Source organism: Ovis aries, chromosome 6 (assembly GCF_016772045.2).
Source record: "Ovis aries strain OAR_USU_Benz2616 breed Rambouillet chromosome 6, ARS-UI_Ramb_v3.0, whole genome shotgun sequence".
Lineage (NCBI taxonomy): Eukaryota > Metazoa > Chordata > Mammalia > Artiodactyla > Bovidae > Ovis > Ovis aries.
The window spans coordinates 58,539,503-58,558,141 of record NC_056059.1 but is presented as its reverse complement, the minus strand read 5'-3'; the positions used below and the strand labels follow the sequence as shown (position 1 = coordinate 58,558,141).

Below are 18,639 nucleotides of genomic sequence, written 5' to 3'. Positions count from 1 at the left end.
CAACTGTCACATCCATACATGACTACTGGAAAAACCATAGCCTTGACTAGACGGACCTTTGTTGGCAAAGTACTGTCTCTGCTTTTTAATATGCTGTCTATGTAGATCATAATTTTTCTTCCAAGGAGTAAGCGTGTTTTAAATTCATGACTGCAGTCACCATCTGCAGTGATTTTGGAGCCTCCCAAAATAAAGTCTGCCTCTGTTTCTGCTGTTTCTCCATGTATTTGCCATGAAGTGATGGGACCAGATGCCATGACCTTTGTTTTCTGAATGTTGAGCTTTAAGCCAACTTTTTCCCTCTCCTCTTTCACTTTCATCAAGAGGCTTTTTAGTTCCTCTTTACTTTCTGCCATAAGGGTAGTGTCATCTGCATATCTGAGGTTATTGAGATTTCTCCTGGCAATCTTGATTCCAGCTTGTGCTTCTTCCAGCCCAGCTTTGATGTACTCCTTTTCCTATTTGGAACCAGTCTGTTGTTCCATGTCCAGTTCTAACTGATGCTTCCTGACCTGCATACAGATTTCTCAAGAGACAGGTCAGGTGATCTGCTATTCCCATCTCTTTCAGAATTTTCCAGTTTGTGGTGATCCACACAGTCAAAGGCTTTGGCATAGTCAATAAAGCAGAAATAGATGTTTTTCTGGAACTCTCTTGTTTTTTCAATGATCCAACGGATGTTGGCAATTTGATCTCTGGTTCCTCTGCCTTTTCTGAAACCAGCTTGAACATCTGGAAGTTGATGGTTCACGTATTGTTGAAGTCTGGCTTGGCGAATTTTGAGCATTACTTTACTGGAGAAGGAAATGGCAACCCACTCCAGTATTCTTACCTGGAAAATCCCATGGACAGAGGAGCCTGGTAGGCTACAGTCCATGGGATCGCAAAGAGTCGGACATCACTGAGCGACTTCACTTTCACTTTCACTTTCACTTACTAGTATGTGAGATGAGTGCAATTATGCGATAGTTTGAGCATTCGTTGGCATTGCCTTTCTTTGGGATTAGAATGAAAACTGACCTTTTCCAGTCCTGTGGCCACTGCTGAGTTTTCCAGTTTTGCTGACATATTGAGTGCAACACTTTCACAGCATCATCTTTCAGGATTTGAAATAGCTCAACTGGAATTCCATCAGCTCCACTAGCTTTGTTCATAGTGATGCTTTCTAAGGCCCACTTGACTTCACATTCCAGGATGCCTGGCTCTAGGTGAGTGATCACACCATCGTGATTATCTGGGTCGTGAAGACCTTTTTATACAGTTCTTCTGTGTATTCTTGCCACCTCTTCTTAATATCTTCTGCTTCTGTTTGGTCCATACCATTTCTGTCCTTTATCGAGCCCATCTTTGCATGAAATATTCCCTGGTATCTCCAATTTTCTTGAAGAGATCTCTAGTCTTTCCCATTCTGTTCTTTTCCTCTATTTCTTTGCACTGATTGCTGAGGAAGGCTTTCTTATCTCTCCTTGCTATTCATTGGAACACTGCATTAAGATGCTTATATCTTTCCTTTTCTCCTTTGCTTTTCGCTTTTCCTGTGCTTGTTAGGTGTAGATAAAGTTGCCATAAGGAAGTTTGTTTTAGTTCTTTTAAGGTTTTAGAAAAGATGTCTAAGTTAATTTCATAGAATTTTATTATTAAGAATTTTAGAACTTATTTGCTACAACCTTTTCACTTTTTTTGGTCAAGTAGACAATTGAGCTATCTCTCTTTTTCTCACTGATGCAATGGACATGAACTTGGGCAGAATCTGGGAGATGATGAGGGACAGGGAGGCCTGGCATGCTGCAGTCCATGGAGGCACAAAGAGTCAGACATGACTTGGCAACTGAGCAACCATAGGCAATTGAGGTCTAGAGGGATCAGCAGTTCCTCCAATGTCACAAGTTGAGTGTAAACCAAGTCGTGATTAGGTCTTTTGATTCCCCTTTTAGCTCACTATTGAATCCTGTGCCTGATATGTTGCTGGTATTCTGCAAATATTTGATGAAGGAAAGAAAGAAAAAAATGAATGAATGACTCTATCTCTCATCCATTTGTTTTTGGACCATTTTGTACCCCAAATTAAGAACAAGTCAAAAGAGATTGTCTTGTGGTTTGTAGTTGGACATGGAGATGGGGAAAGGAAAATTTCTAGTTCTGACACAAAAATTTCAGAAAAATGACCCCATTTCTTTGTTATTTTCCTCTTTCTCAAGGGAGGAATCATTCAGCAGAAATGTGTCTGCTGGGAGGGCCAGGTTCTGGAGTTAGCCACAGGATGAAAATTACAGATAAGCAAAACTTACCTTGAGGCTGTCTTAGGGAGGTACCATGCTGGAGCCTGGTGGACTATTTCTCAGTCAGTTTTCCCTCTGTCTTTGGAGCAGACAGCTGTTTTCTAGATTGAGTACCAGTGAAGCAGTTAGCTTAAATTTTGGGGTCATGTATATGAAAAATGTGTCTTTTAAGCAAAAGACTGCACAGGGAAGGGTCTGTAGGCATGGAAACAAACCTAGGGCAAGACATACATGCTGGGGTTCTGTCTCATAGTCACGCTGGGACATATGCTTTTTAAAATCAATACTCTCTCTCTCTCTTTCTCTTGCATATAATCCAATATGTATAAATTTAACATATGTAAGATTGCACTCCACCATTCTATCTAGTACACTGGAAAAGCTGAATTAAACACTGACCCAATATCCAGAATTAAGATCCACATTAAAGGTATTTCTTTTATCTTGTAGAACATCTTAGATAAAGATGAGATGGCTAAACTCTAGAATTAGATAATTTTGCTGACTGTGCTATAAATTATTATTACTTTTTTTTTTTTTGCTGTGGAGGCTTAAAAAGGAATTTTTGGTATGGATATGCCTGGGAAAAGGAAAATATATGATGACTTAATTTAGAGAAATTTAAATGCGAAAGACAATCAGCTTCTGCTACTCTTGCCCTCTTCCCCCATCTCTGAAAAAAGCGAAACAAGATCCCTGGTTTGCTCAGACTCCCTCTTTAAGACTTGGTTCAGACATCCAAGCTTTCTATCTTCAATAGGGTGTTTGTTGCTTTTTCTGCTTCTCTCTCTCACTTCCCACTCATCTCTACTCCTAAATCTCCATTCCTGTTCTTTTTCATGCTGCAGCTTCACCATGGACACAGACCATAGTATCAAGGAGGCTTTTGTGAGAATTTCTTAAATTTACTAAAAAGTAATCAACTCTTGCAGACATTACAAAGGAGGCCTTTGGACAGAGACACCTAGCTGATATCCTGGAACAACACCTGGGGAATTATTTTTTGGCTCCAAGAGGATAATATTTTAAGTTGTTATATATTTGCTGATCTGGGGGGGATGGTTGGAACCATCCAGCATGCGCAGGAAGCTTGGGCTCTTGGCCCAGTTGGCTCAGTCTAAATATTTGGAGGATGAATATTTGAAAATGCATTTAAACATTTAGAGCATTTTATTTGTTTTTCTAATAAGTTGCATTGTTAATGCAATACACTTCTGAAGCAGGATTCTGTCTGTGGGAGGAATGAACCTCCTGGACAAGCCCAGGCTCGAGTTTCATCTTAGGCCTTGGTGTGAAGCCAGAGATGTGCATGTCCATTGGTTAATGTCCACACCCATGAAGTGGGTTATTATAATAATCACTCACCTTCAACGCCTGTGTTCTAAAGTCATGCTAAGTATCTGACCCAACTCTGTACTGAAGCCAGGAATGGAACTTCTCACATACACACACATAGACACATACAGATACACACATAGACACAGACACATACACACACATGTACACACACACACATCATTTCTCAAACCATTTGCTGCAGTGTTTCCCTCCTTTTGTTAGCGAAGTAGCTTTATTATTATTGCCAACTTTTAACTCTACACTGTGAGCATCTATGGTCAGTTTTCCTCTCCCACCTACTAGAACATATCTTTGGACTGGTATGTGCTTAGAGAATTTAAACTAATACAACTGCATTAGATTATGTAAAACGTAATTAGGAAAGCAAATTTTCTGTAAAAGCAGCCTATGTGTTTATAGAACTTGGAACCAATTATAAGCAGCTAGGGGATTTTCCATGTTCTTTAGACCCACAGATATATCCAAGGACCTCAATTATATCAACTATTTGCCTATCTCAATCAAATGATCTAGATAATTGCCAAATATCTACTTTGCTATGCTATGGCGTCCTAGACTCTCATTGTCTCGGTGGAATGGGAGTGAGTGTCAGCTTCACTTCTGAAATTTGAAGTAGAGAGGACTGGGGAGGGCTGGTGGGGTGGGGTAGCATGGGTGTGTACCGGGCCTGTAATTACCATGGTAAGGTGTCTTAGACAACCAGATAATAACCCTCTCAATAGAATTGGGGACGCAGTAGCAACAGTAAAAATTATATTAAACTGGGCCCAATGCCCAGACTATCAGCCTCAGATAAACAAAGGGTAAGAGAAACATTTCAAGAGGGACTAGCTTGTGAATCAAGGAAGCTAAAACAGACCAGAGAGGTGCTCACTTGAGGAGCTTTTACCTCCTTGCAAAAGCTCTGCCCAAACTAATTAAAATGCCCAATCTAATTAGAAATCTAACCATAATCCCCCTGGTGGCCCCTCACTCCACCCTCTTCCATTGTTAAGATGCTAATAGGGTCGCCTGGCTGAAAAATTATTGAACTGGTGACTATGTGAGCACATACACATAATCCCCCGCCTACTGAGTTGGAGCAAAGATGCTAGTGATTTGTACAGTGATGGTGTTGTCTCCCTCAGCAATGATGTATGACATGGATTAATGCAGAGCGGCCATCTGCTGTTGAGGAGGGTGATAGAATCTGTTCCTCAGTGGCAGACGGCTCCGCGGTGCCAGCCAGCTGGCTCAGGGTGGACAAAATTGGACTGGGTAAGTGATGCCCCAGCAACTCTCTGGGGAAGTAACTCCAGGGCCTTCCCCTCAGGTGCCTATATTTCTCCCCATTGGCTTGATGCGTTCATATGCATCATAGAGCTGATACAATACAATCCACTTTGGAATGTGGAGAAGAGGAAAGAAGCACGTGCCCTCCATGAAGGGTAAAAGTTGCTGGTCTAGAGCATGAGATGTGCCCTCGAGTTTCATGGTGGTTATTGTTCATTTGCTCAGTCCTGTCTGACTCTTTGTGACCCCATGGACTGCAGCACGCCAGGCTTCCCTGTCCTTCACTATCTTCTGGAGCTTGGTCAAACTCATGTCCATTGAGGCAGTGATGCCATCCAACCAGCTAGTCCTCTGTCATCCCTTTCTCCTCCTGCCTTCAATCTTTCCCAGCATCAGGGTCTTTTCTAATGAGTCGGCCCTTGGCATCAGGTGGCCAAAGTATTGGAGCTTTAGCTTCAGTCCTTCCAGTGAATATTCAACACTGATTTCCTTTAGGATTGACTGGTTGGATCTCCTTGCAGTCCATGGAACTCTCAAGAGTTTTCTCCAGCACCACGGTTCAAAGCATCAATTCTTTGGCACTCAGCCTTCTTTATGGTCCAACTTCTTCATGGACAAAAAGAGGAAAACTGATAAACATATGGCTCATGTTATCTGGGAAAAGAAAGTCAGTTTCTCAGAAGAAATAAACTTTTTCTTACTTTTTCACATTTGACTTCATAAAGAGGAGAAACCGAATTTCTCAAGATGTTTATTACAAAAACGTCAAATTGATAGAGTGCTTGGCCTATTGACAGAGAAAGGACCTGAACATGGGCCTCCAGTGATGAATGAAAAATAGGTAGCCCTCTGCAATTCCCTAACAAGATCATGATTTTTACCTTTTGCTCTTTGCACATCTGTGTATTTTCTAAAATATCCACTGTGAACGTGCATAATATTTTCTTTTTTTAAAAGCTTTTATTTATTTATTATTTTTTTTGACCGTGCTGGGTCTTTGTTGCCATGCGGGTTTTTCTCTAATTGGAGCAAGCCGGGGCAACTCTCTAGTTGCAGTGCATGGGTTTCTCTTCATGGTGGCTTCCCTTGTTGCAGAGCATGAGCTCTAGGGCAAGCACGCTCCAGTAGTTGCAGCTCCCAGGCTCTAGAGCACAGGCTCAATAGTTGTGGTGTACGGGTTTAATTGCTCCACAGCATGTGGGATCTTTCTGGATTAGGGATCGAAATGGTGTCCCCTGCATTGGCAGGTGGATTCTTTACCATTGAGCCACCAGAGAAGCCCCTACAAGACATTTTCATGCAGGTGGGCCTGGTTCTGGGTCTGCTTGACCTGAGATCCATTCCTCACCCTTCCTTCCGGGGGTGTATTCAGCAGGCCTAACCCTTCAGACCGATGTTCTCAGGTCCCATGTCAGCTGGCTCCCAACTGGATTTGGTCCGTGAAGGCTCTGGTGGGAGTTTGGAGAACAGAAGGGAGGGAGAAGTTGGGGTATTTCTCTCTCTCTCTCTCAGTACTGGGTGATACCTCTGGCAGCTGCTGCCTCTCTTCCTTGGCTCCAGCTCTCACAGGAAACCTGCCATAGTTCCCGCTTCCTCTGGGTAATTCCAGGCCCAGGGCTTGGGTAGCATCACCTCCTCCCTTTGTCCCTCCAGCCTGGGAGTGGCGGCGACTTCCTGCCATGGTTAGTCTCTGGATTGCCTCACCGTCCCTTGTTTGGGTTTTAAGTTTCTTTCATCTCAGTGCATTAAACTTCCTCTGTTTTAAATATTCAGAGTGGTTTCTGTCTTCCTGGTTGGGCACTGACACAAAGAAACAAAAAGGTGTTTGAAACAAAAATGAATGGGGCACAAGAATTTAGAGGACCATGAGTTGGGAAAATAACCAAAGAAGTAAAAGACAACAGATCATGGCAGCAGACACAGAGCGAAGTCCAGACTTGGTATGCACCAGCTGAAAGGGACTTCTGATCATGTAAGGGCCTTTTTAGGCACATTCACACACACAAATTAAAACTGCACTTCGGAGTTATCAGCTCCTGAAGTGAAGGATAACAATATGTCTGTTTAGAGAAAAAACAACCCCACCCTAAACCTCCATAGGATTTAGAGTCCTAAGTCTTTCAAGTCCTATAGAATTCAAGTCCTGCCTTGTGGTGGACTTTGCAGCCTCCATTTCACCCTTCCTGAGTGGCATAGCAGCCATGGAATTTGGAGAGCACTGATCTAACTTCCAGCTTCTGGGTTATGGCCTTGATTGACATGGTCACTGGTTCTTGTACTCCAGGCCTGAGCCAATCAGTACATGGCATTCCCTTGGCCACTGGTGCAGTAGAAATGAAGCCTGGGTCCCATGTTTGATGACTGGAGAGAGAAAAGTCCTTTCTCCTTCTAGGTAGTGTTGTGGGCCCTGAAACTGTTCCAGCATTTGGCTACTAAATGGACAAAGAACCTGATAATAGAGCTGATGCAAAAAGAAGGATAAATTCAAGATAACCAAAATAAAACAGCTGGATTTCTGATCAAACTGTGCCCAAAGCCTACTGTACCACTGAACTTTTCTATTACAGAGTTTCTATAGTCTATTTACTGTTTAGTGCATTTTGATTTGCGTTTTCTGTTACTTGCAACCAAAAACATGTGGTTCAGTGGTTAGGACTCTGCACTTTCACCGTTGAGCGCCTGGGTTAAATCCCTGGTTGTAGAATTAAGATCCCACAAGTCTCACAGTGCTCCTCCCTCCAAGCAAAACAAAACAAAAACATGCTGCTTGAGACACAGAAATGTTGTCTAGTTGGCTGTGTGGCCTTGGGCTAGTCACTGAATCTTTCTGACATCACTTCCCTCATCTATAAAATGGAACTATCAAGATAATTTATCTTCAGGAATTTTTGTGAGGATCTCGGTGGATCATCGAAAAAGCAAGAGAGTTCCAAAAAAAACCATCTATTTCTGCTTTATTGACTATACCAAAGCCTTTGACTGTGTGGATCACAATAAACTGTGGAAAATTCTGAAAGAGATGCGAATACCAGACCACCTGACTTGCCTCTTGAGAAACCTATGTGCAGGTCAGGAAGCAACAGTTAAAACTGGACATGGAACAACAGACTGGTTCCAAATAGGAAAAGGAGTACGTCAAGGCTGTATATTGTCACCCTGCTTATTTGACTTATATGCAGTTATAAGAAACGCTGGGCTGGAAGAATCACAAGCTGGAATCAAGATTGCCGGGAGAAATCTCAATAACCTCAGATATGCAGATGACACCACCCTTATGGCAGAAAGTGAAGAGGAACTAAAAGCCTCTTGATGAAAGTGAAAGAGGAGAGCGAAAAAGCTGGCTGAAAGCTCAACATTCAGAAAACGAAGATCATGGCATCTGGTCCCATCACTTCATGGGAAATAGATGGGGAAACAGTGGAAACAGTGTCAGACTTTATTTTGGGGGGCTCCAAAATCACTGCAGATGGTGATTGCAGCCGTGAAATTAAAAGACGTTTACTCCTTGGAAGGAAAGTTATGACCAACCTAGATAGCATATTCAAAAGCAGAGACATTACTTTGCCAACAAAGGTCCGTCTAGTCAAGGCTATGGTTTTTCCTGTGGTCATGTATGGATATGAGAGTTGGACTGTGAAGAAGGCTGAGTGTCGAAGAATTGATGCTTTTGACCTGTGGTATTGGAGAAGACTCTTGAGAGTCCCTTGGACTGCAAGGAGATCCAAGCAGTCCATTCTGGAGATCAGTCCTGGGATTTCCTTGGAGGGAATGATGCTGAAGCTGAAGCTCCAGTACTTTGGCCACCTCATGTGAAGAGTTGACTCACTGGAAAAGACTCTGATGCTGGGAGGGATTAGGGGCAGGAGGAAAAGGGGATGACAGAGGATGAGATGGCTGGATGGCATCACTGACTTGATGGACGTGAGTCTGAGTGAACTCCGGGAGTTGGTGATGGACAGGGAGGCCTGGCATGCTGTGATTCATGGGGTCTCAAAGAGTCAGACACAACTGAGCGACTGAACTGAACTGAACTGAATGAGGTAATAAATGAGAAGGTGCTTTGTAAATTGCAAGCAGTTATTTGAATCTTCTTATCACACATATAATTTATTTCAATTGTTAATGCAGTTCTATATCTCTCCTACATATAAAAAATCAGTTTTATCAAGCATAAAGTTCTATAATACCTCACAACACAGTTCATTGCTGTGTTGTGAGTGTTCACCAAGGTTCATCAGTAATAGCCATTATTTCACTCTGGTGGAGGTTTGGTCCCTAACTTATGTCTGACTATTGCAACCCTATGTACTATAGCCCATCAGGCTGCCTCCTCTATCCGTGGGATTTCCCAGGCAAGAATACTGGAGTGGGTTGCTATTTCCTTCTCCAGGGGGTCTTCCTGACCCAGGGATCAAACCTAGGTCTCCTGCATTGCAGGCAGATTTTTTGACTGAGCCACCAAGACTTCATTCTGTGTAGTCCTACGTAGCTTACTTTTTTTTTTTTTTTTTTTCATAGCTTACTTTTGAAGTCCTGGGTGACCTATGTAAACTGGAAAGGATTTACCTCAAAACCCTCAGCCAGTGGACATGAGCTGAGTAATCCCTCTGCGTGACCGTGCATCACTCATTCGGAAAATGTGTGGTTTCATTGCTCCCCTGGAGCAGTCGTGAAAGTGGGTATGTGACATTCCTCTCACGGAGTGAAAGTTCAGGCGCATCCGAAAAGGACCAGCTGGTCAGTTCTGCCCTTGCATTTTCCTGGAGTTGCTGCCCTGAGGTTGTTTGGTAACCTGAGAGAGTGGTTTAGGCTTGAACCTTTAAAAGGGCTGCAAAATTGAAAGCTTCCAGGGAAACAACACTTAGTGTTTAGATTTTTGTAATAACAAAAGATTAAGGGTAATTAATTTATCAGGCCTAGTTAGATAAGCTGTCTAACATTTAGGGCAATGAAAATAAAAGTGCAAAAGAAGTATGTTTGTCTTCCAATAATGGTATATCTTGGGACAGGACTTGGGATGTTCTTGCAGGCTATGATGGATCAGGACAGACCCATAATGACTGGAAGTAAGAACCTGACCCACCTCCCCGCAGGGCTGGGACAAGCCCAGAGAACAGGAATTACAAGTTCAGACTTGATTTTTCTCACCAAGTACTGTGAATTCTACCTCCCAATTTGACCTCACATCTCTCCCTTCTCTGTCTGCCTCATAACTGAGCTGGGCCAAGAGCTCATTACATGTCACCTGGGTTAATCTCCCTGCCCCCAGATTTAAACCCCTCAAGTTGCCCTCAACTGACCTCTATTCATCCTCCACCCTGCTATAGGAGTCATCTTTTAAAATTACACTATGTTGCCCCACTCTCTTCCTCCCTTAAAGCTTTTCACTGGCTCCCTATGGGCTGATCCTATAAAGGCCAGAGCCCTTAGCATGTCAAGGAATTGTGGGATCTGACTCCTCTTAACAATCAATCCAGCTGCTTTCCTTCCTACCTCCCTTTCCACTCCCCCCCCCCCCACCCCCACCAAGTTCCTTCCTAACTGAACTAGAGACCTGGGACACAGCTCTTCAAGGCTGTGGTTATCAAGGTTTGATGGTCGTAAAAATTACTTGATCCTGTTTAAAATACAAATTCCTGGGCTATATCCTCACATGATTATGATCCAAGGGGCCTCGTCTAGGAATGTGAACTTTCATATGAACTTTCGTAAAGTCAGGTGCAGCTGGGAAGACTTGAAAGTTCAGGCTCAGCTGGGAATGTTGAACACCTACCTGTGGCCCCTGGTGTGGCTGGATTCTGAGAGGGACCATCTGGAGATGGAGCTCTGGAGAGTAAGTGCTGTCAGAGGACCAGGCAGAAGCAAGGCGACCTCCATATCTAACCTGCCTTTAGAGGCAGGCAGCATCTCCCAACCACCCTTCCAGTGAGTGGCTAAGGCCAGCACCAAGCCTAGAGAAGTGAATGTACACTTTGCCTCTTATAGGCAAGCTCACCTAAATGCATTTCTGGAAAATGCAATTTGCTACAACTATTAGATGGTATTAATAAATGATTGTCATTTTTTTCCTGTCCTGTTTTCATGGATTTTTTTTGAAGTATTTATTGAATTTGTTACAAAATTGTTTCTGTTTTTCATGTTTTGGCTTTTTGGCCACAAGGCATGTGGGTTCTCAGCTCCCCAACAAGGGATTGAACCTGCATCCCCTGCATTGGAAGGTGAAGTCTTAACCACTGACCTCCAGGGAAGTCCCTTGGATTTTTTTTTTTTTTTAAGTCCTTGATATATTAGAGAGTCATGCTAAGTATATATGAGTGAAATGATATATTTGATATTTGCTTTAAAATCCTACAAAAAACTATCTGCCATCATAATTACTCATGGTTACGTAGTTGTTGTTGTTTAGCCACTAAGTCATGTCCAACAGTTTTTGCAGCTCCATGGACTATAGACTGCCAGGCTGCTCTGTCCATGGGATTTTTCCAGGTAAAGAACAACTGGAGTGGGTTGCCATTCCTTCTCCAGGAGATCTTCCTGACCCAGGGATTGAACACACATCTTCTGTATCGGCAGGCAGATTCTTTACCACTGAGCTACTAGGGAAAGTCTTGTTTACATAGTATCATAACTTAAATGTGTGGTAACTTATAATTTCTGAACATTTACATTTAGAGCATTTTCAACTTTTTGATATTAAGCTTGTTGACTGGGATAAATATCTTTGTTTCAATATTTAGTCTCAATTTTATTTCCTTAGGGCTTACCTGGTGGCTCAGAGGTTAAAGCGTCTGCCTGCAATGAGGGAGACCTGGGTTCAATCCCTGGGTCGGGAAGATCCCTGGAGAAGGAAATGGCAACCGACTCCAGTATTCTTGCCTGGAGAATCCCATGGATGGAGGGGGCCTGGTGGGCTACAGTCCACGGGGTCGCAAAGAGTCAGACGCGACTGAGCGACTTAACCTTCAACTGTAACTTTATTTCCTTAGTGTAGACTCTAAAGCTACACATGGTATTATATGAAAAACATGACCTATAAAATGACTCTTGACATATTGCCAGATTTATTTTCAAAGAGTTTCTGTTCACTTATGGTTTTCCTCCTCATCCCCAGAACGTAGGAGTATCAAGTCTTAGGTGATATCGCAATCTCTCATGCTTGCCTATTATCTTTCCAAATGAACTTCAGAATAATCTAACTAAGTGAAAAGAAAGAGGAAGAGGGAGGGAGAAGAAGGAAAGAAAAAGAAAGCTCGAGAATTCCTATTAGGATTTTCATTGGGTTAAAAACAATCCTGTGGTGCTTAAAAATCTCATACATAATGCATGAATACACACCTCCTTAAGAAATCAAATCAGAGCTATGTGGAGAGGCAAACATTCATTTCTGTTTACCTCCCCTCTCTTGGTTGCTTTTCCCTCCAGAGACACAATTTTTAATGCCTATCACACCAGGCTTAAAAAATCCTTATGATTTTATATTTATATATGCAGACACATATACTTATTGTTAGATTGATTTTTTGTTTCTTGCTTCTGTTTTATTCGTACTATTTCTATACCTCTAATAATTATTCTTAAAAACCTAGTACATCTATTTATACATCTTATTCATTCAATGTCTAAAGTTAAACCATAGTTGTGTCCTTGCCACATAATAAGACAAATGTCATAGCAAGTTCTTGCTTCTCCCTTCTCTCCATTTCCTACCATAAGGAAATCATCTGGGGTTTTAATTCCAGATTTCATTAATTTATTTACATTGTGTATCAGAACTATTTAAACTTAAGCACCCATCTTTCTACATAAGGTTTTTTTTTTTTTAATATATATATATTTATTGGCTGCTCTGGGTCTTAGTTGTGGGATCTTAAGTTGTGGCATGCGGGAGCTAGTTCCCCTATCAGGGGTCGAACCTGGGCCCCCTGCATCAGGCGCTCCAAGTCTTAGCCACTGGACCACCAGGGAAGTTTTTTGTGCCCCATTGTTGTTTTTTTTTTTTCTTACAAGCTTCATTTGTCTGAAATATATTCTCAAGTAATTCTTTCAGAAAGGAGCTGAGCATGTTATACTTTCCCGTTCGAGAAAATCTGTTTTTTCCCTCCATTTGAATGCTGGCTAATGGGGTATATAATTTTAGATTAAAATTCTTTTGTCTGAGAATTTTGAGGATTTGCTCTATTTTTTCCCATCATCCAGTGTTGTTGGCAAGAAAGCTATTACCAATCAATTTTTTAATGGTTGTTGCTTAAAACATGTGATTGCCCCTCTCTGTAATCTTTCCAGCTTTATTTTCATGGTGTAAAGCATGAATCTCAAAGTGAGTGCCTCCTTACATCTCTGCCCTTGACCCATCATGGAAGCCAGGCACTGGCTGCTCCTGTGTTCTCTAGAAATAATGGAAAACAAGGTAAACTCAGTCTCTGTCTGCATGGAGAGTATATTTGAGGGTTGGGGTTATGGAAGACAAGCCTGTAAACAAATGCATCAACAAAGTAATTGATGTGAAAAGAAGGAAAGGAACATGTTATAAATGAGAACAGTGGATTGGGTGTATAGCTTCTTAAGATGAAGGAACATTTAGGAACACATAGAATTTAAAAAAAAAACAAAACTGTATTTGATGGGTCTCTTTAATTTGAAGACTTGTGATTCACTTCAGCTCTGGGAATTCTCATTTTTGTTCAAAAAACTTCCAGTTTTGCTACCATATGCCTTTATTTCATTTAGGACTTTTGCAGGAGTGGGGGGCAACTTTAAAAGAATATTTGTTTATTTGGCTGTGCAGAGTCTTAGTTACAGCGTGTGAGATCTTTTAATTGTGGCATGAGGGATCTAGTTCTCTGACCAGGGATTAGGCCCAGGCCCCCTGCATTGAAAGTGTGGTGTCTTAGCCACTGGACCACTGGGAAAATGAAAGTGTAAGTCACTCAGTTGTGTCTGACTTTTTTGCGACCCCATGGACTATGCAGTTCGTGGAATTCTCCAGGTCAGAATATTGGAGTGGATAGCTGTTCCCTTCTTTAAGGAATCTTCCCAATGCAGGGATGAACCTAGGTCTCCCACACTGCAGGCGGATTCTCTACCAGCTGAGCCACGAGGGAAGCCTGACCACTGGGAAGTCCCTGTTTAATACAGTTGGCTGTCCTTTTTTTTTTTCTACAATGGCATACCTATTAGGATTTTTCATTGCGCCCTCTGTCTCGTGTTCTCTTTTCGTCTTCAACCTTTTGTTTTGCCATGCTACCCTTTGGCCATTTTATTCTTATGTATCTTTTAGTCCACTGATTCTTTACTCCTTTGTTTAATCTGCTGTTAAACGCGTTTTAAGAATGAAAGTTCTTAATTTTGGCCGTTGTATTTTCAGTTCTAGAATTTCTATTTGATCGCTTTTCAAAGCTGTAGTGTCACTTTTATAGTTTACAGATCTTTGCCAGCATTTTAAAGCTTACCTTTTATCTCCTTGAACATAGTAAGCATTGTTGTTTCAGAATCTATGCCATATCTATTAGAATGTGGAGTATCTCTGGGTCTGTTTCTGTTGTCTGTTATTTCTGTTGGTTCTCACTTATGGTGTTTTGTCTTTTTTGTGTGTCTAGTTATTCTTAATTGTGTCCCAAACATCTTATTATAAAAACTTGTAGAAATAATTTGAGAACTGAGATGATATTTTCTTTTTACCATAAGACAAGTTTTATTTTTGTATCACATGAATGTATTAGCAGTCTGCTGCTGCTGCTGCTAAGTCGCTTCAGTTGTGTCCGACTCTGTGTGACCCCAGAGACGGCAGCCCACCAGGCTCCCCCGTTCCTGGGATTCTCTAGGCAAGAACACTGGAGTGGGTTGCCATTTTCTTCTCCAATGCATGAAAGTGAAAAGTGAAAGTGAAGTTGCTCAGCCGTGTCCAACTCTTAGCGACCCCATGGACTGCAGCCTACTGGGCTCCTCTGTCCATGGGATTTTCCAGGCAAGAGTACTAGAGTGGGGTGCCATTGCCTTCTCTGGCATCACCTTAATCCGAGTTATGCATTGACTGATATTTTTTAGCCTCTGGACGTTGTAAAACTGAGCTGCAGTCAGGGTGATGGCTGACTTGCTTCCAGTTTACCTTTACACTTCAGGGTCCCACTTTAAAGTAGTGGTAGAGCCTACATTTTATCAGAGAACTGAGCTGACTTTGTTTTTTGACTTTTTATTCCTTGTTCCTGAGAGGCTGTCAGTAGTGGATGTGTCTTCCCAGCCTTTTCTTCCAGATTGGCACACATCTCCTCCATGCGATTTGAGTGGCAGAATCACTTTCCTGGCTTCATTTCTTTTCCCAGATCTTGTTTCTTAAAGTAGAAGTCTTTCTCTCTCTGGTAAACTGAAAGACAGTTTTCCTTGCTGAAAAGAGAATAAATTCTCCCTATGTAACCTCTCTATGAAATGAGAACTCCTCTTGCATTGTAAGCAAAGGCTTCCAAACCAGGTAATTAAGAGAATCACTAGAGGAACTTTTAAAAATGGCCCAACTCTGGGATGTGTATATGTCACTGAGTGAAGACTCTCTCGGGATTTGTGACTACAAATGACTTTAAGGTGATTTACAGATCCCTAATGTCCATAGATACTTCTCCCTTAGAAGCCACCTGTGGTTAGATACTGTCTTTTACAGAGCCCTTTTCCTATTAACAGCTACCTGGGTGGACATTGAAACCAATCAGAGTTCTCAGTCCTCCTGGTATTCATAGTTTTTTTCTGTCCATGAAACTGAATCAAGGTGAATCAGAATCCTACTTGAGATTTTTTTTTTAAGGGCCATCAGAAAAGATTTGTACCTTCTGGACCTGTGATTACTGAGGTGGGGTGGATGTGAGTCTGGCATTACTAGTGGTCATTTTTCTTTCTCTACAGAAAATCTGTTTAAGAAAAGAAGAAAGGAAGAGAGAGAAATAGACTGCTGACTACATGATGAAACTTCCACATCTTGTGCTGGATACCAGTTGCATCCCTGGACTCTGTAGTTAACAGACAATACATCCCATTTCTTCTGCTGCAGCTAGTTTGAGTTGGGTTTGTATCACTGGCAAACAATGAATGCTCTGTCTCTCCATTCCAAGGAGGCTGGTGTGAATAGGCAGGTTGCCAAGACAAGAACTTGGGTCCAGGGAGAGAAGGCAGGTACTTAGCTATGATACCTGGAACATCTGGGATAGCACAAGATTGAACTGGGAGGATATAAAATAAAGTCAGTGCATAGATCCATCATCTCTGTCCTATACTCATAAAAGACATCACTAATTGATCACAGCATTCTTTCTACCAAGTCAGGACATCATCGTAATCCTACTTTTAATACTGAGCATCAGGCAATGACTATTACTGATTTGAATTTAATGCCTGGAGACTGAGATTTATTTGTCCCAGAGCTAGGCTTGAACTCGGAGATCAACCTAATTTTAGTTGGGATTTCTTTCTTGTGATACTTTCAGAGTATGCCTGGTCAATTATTATTATTAAAAATACTGTGAATATGTATGATGATAAATTATTGAGCTTTCTTTTATATATTTTAAATATTCTACATGAAACTATAAATCTGGGCTTTCCTGATAGCTCAGATGGTAAAGAATCTGCCTGCAATGCAGGAAACCAGGGTTCAGTCTCTGGGTTGGGAAGACCCCCTGGAGAAGGGAATGGCAACCCACTCCAGTATTCCTGCCTGGAGAATACCGTGGTCAGAGGAATGGGTGGCTACAGTCTATGGGGTCATAAAGAGTGGGACACAACTGAGTAACTAACACACACAGAACTATAAATCTGGTTCCTGAATCCATGTCTTCCCACTGGTAGCTTTGTTTCTTTTAGTTGTTCTAGAGAAGTGATATTTTCAGTTGGTTTTGAAAGTTGTCAAGCACTGCTGGTTTTGGAATTATCTCTGTCCTTTACAGAGAAAGCCCAGGAGATCTTGAAGCTGACACAATGGTACATCACTTGGCAGTTACAGATTTTCTTCCTGCAGTGGCATAATGCTTCCTTTTGCTAACCACCTTAATTTCCTGCCCTTATCAACTTGAAAATCAATGATACGTTTCTATTATGTGGGTTTTCATTGAATCTTTTATGTTTAAATTCAACCATTTCTCCATAACCAAGCCAACACAATGTCCTACTCAACGGATTCAATAGCAATTGCTAACTGTGGTGCTGGAGAAGACTCTTGAGAGTTCCTTGGACAGTAAGGAGATCAAATCAGTCAATCCTAAAGGAAATCAGCCCAGAATATTCATTGGAAGAACTGATGATGAAGCTGAAGTTCCAATACTTTGGCCACCTGATGGGAACAGCCAACTCATTGGAAAAGACCCTGATGCTGGAAAAGGTTGAGAGCAAGAGGAGAAGGGGCAACAGAGGATGAGATGCTTGAATAGCATTACTGATTCAATGGAGTTTGAGCAAACTCCAGGAGATAGATAGTGAAGGACAAGGAAACCTGGTGTGCTTCAGTTCATAGGGTCACAAAGAGTTGGACTCGACAGCCACTGAACAACAACAAGAGCGTTTGTCACAGAGTTCCATGGGCTTTAGCAAAAAGTCAATACAGCCAAATATCACTCAAGTCTCTACCTATTTCTAACCCTTCTTAAAATTTATTAAATATTACAGAAGAAATGTCAACTGTGTTATTGTAGGAACAGTAGCTTTTTTGTCTCTGAATTAACAACTCACCGATAGATTAAATTTAAGATGACTTAGGACAAAATATAAAAAATCATCCAATACTTTTAAAAAAAATTAGTACATCAAAAAGATCCACATAAAATGTTCACTGACCACATTGAAAGTGCATTCACTTTGGCTGATTATAGTAGTTACTATGACTCATTATCATCAACCTCAGCTTTAGTAGTTAATATTTATTTAGCATTTGCCTGTGCTAGACACTCTACCAAGTGCTTTACTTGAATTATTATATTTAACTCTCACGTAAGAAGAATATACTTTTATTCTGTGCTTGAGATATGGAGAGATTGGGGAACTTACCCAGTGTTACAAATGTTAATTAATTAATATACAACTGCATTCAAACCTAGATTTATATGAGTGTGGAGCCTACAAATAAAATGTAACTATGAAGACTTGCATATATTCTTTAGGATCAGACACAAGTCATAGGAAAACTCAAAATGACAGCAGGTTAGTTTATCCATTTCCCTTGTGTTTAAGGGGTCTGGAGAAAGTCCAGACCTGGCAAGGCGTTCCATGGTGTATGGGAGCTTATCTTGTTGCTCTGCCAATGTGTGACTTCTAGTCTTGAAATCACCTTAAGGATCAAAATGGCTGCTGGAGCACCAGTCATCACATCTGCATTCTAGAAAGCAGGAATTCACACATGAATTGTATTTCATGTTTTTGCTTTGAAGTTAGTCGTAGGGTCACACCTAGCTTCAAGGATGTCTAGGAAATATAGTCTCCATTCTGGGCAGCCATGTGTCCAGCTAGAAGTCAGGAATAAGCAAGAATAAATATGGAGAGTAGCTTAAATAACAGTTTTTATAACATCATATTTTCAGCTGCTTTCTCATAATTCGTGCGAATACAGTAATTTTATAGTTTTGCATTCAATACTATTCAGATTATTTTTAAAAATCAAGAACTTCATTAAACTTTTGCTTATTATACATTCAGACATGTCACAAAACAAGTTGAAATTCTGAATCTAACATGACATGAAGCAAAAGCTTGACATTAT

At 41.4% G+C, this 18,639-nt stretch overlaps 1 long non-coding RNA gene across 2 annotated transcripts in view; it reads left to right on the top strand.

The window, feature by feature from the left end:
- The window catches only part of LOC105609125 (uncharacterized), a 109,856-nt gene that overhangs the window by 80,522 nt on the left and 10,695 nt on the right, over window positions 1-18,639 (top strand). Inside the window, exons 1-2 of one of the 2 annotated variants that reach the window (XR_003589679.3) lie at window positions 9,434-9,589; window positions 15,801-15,959. This is a non-coding gene — a long non-coding RNA (uncharacterized LOC105609125). Of the gene's footprint in view, window positions 1-9,433; window positions 9,590-15,800; window positions 15,960-18,639 lie in introns of those variants that run through there. The other variant, XR_009601011.1, reaches the window with a different exon arrangement.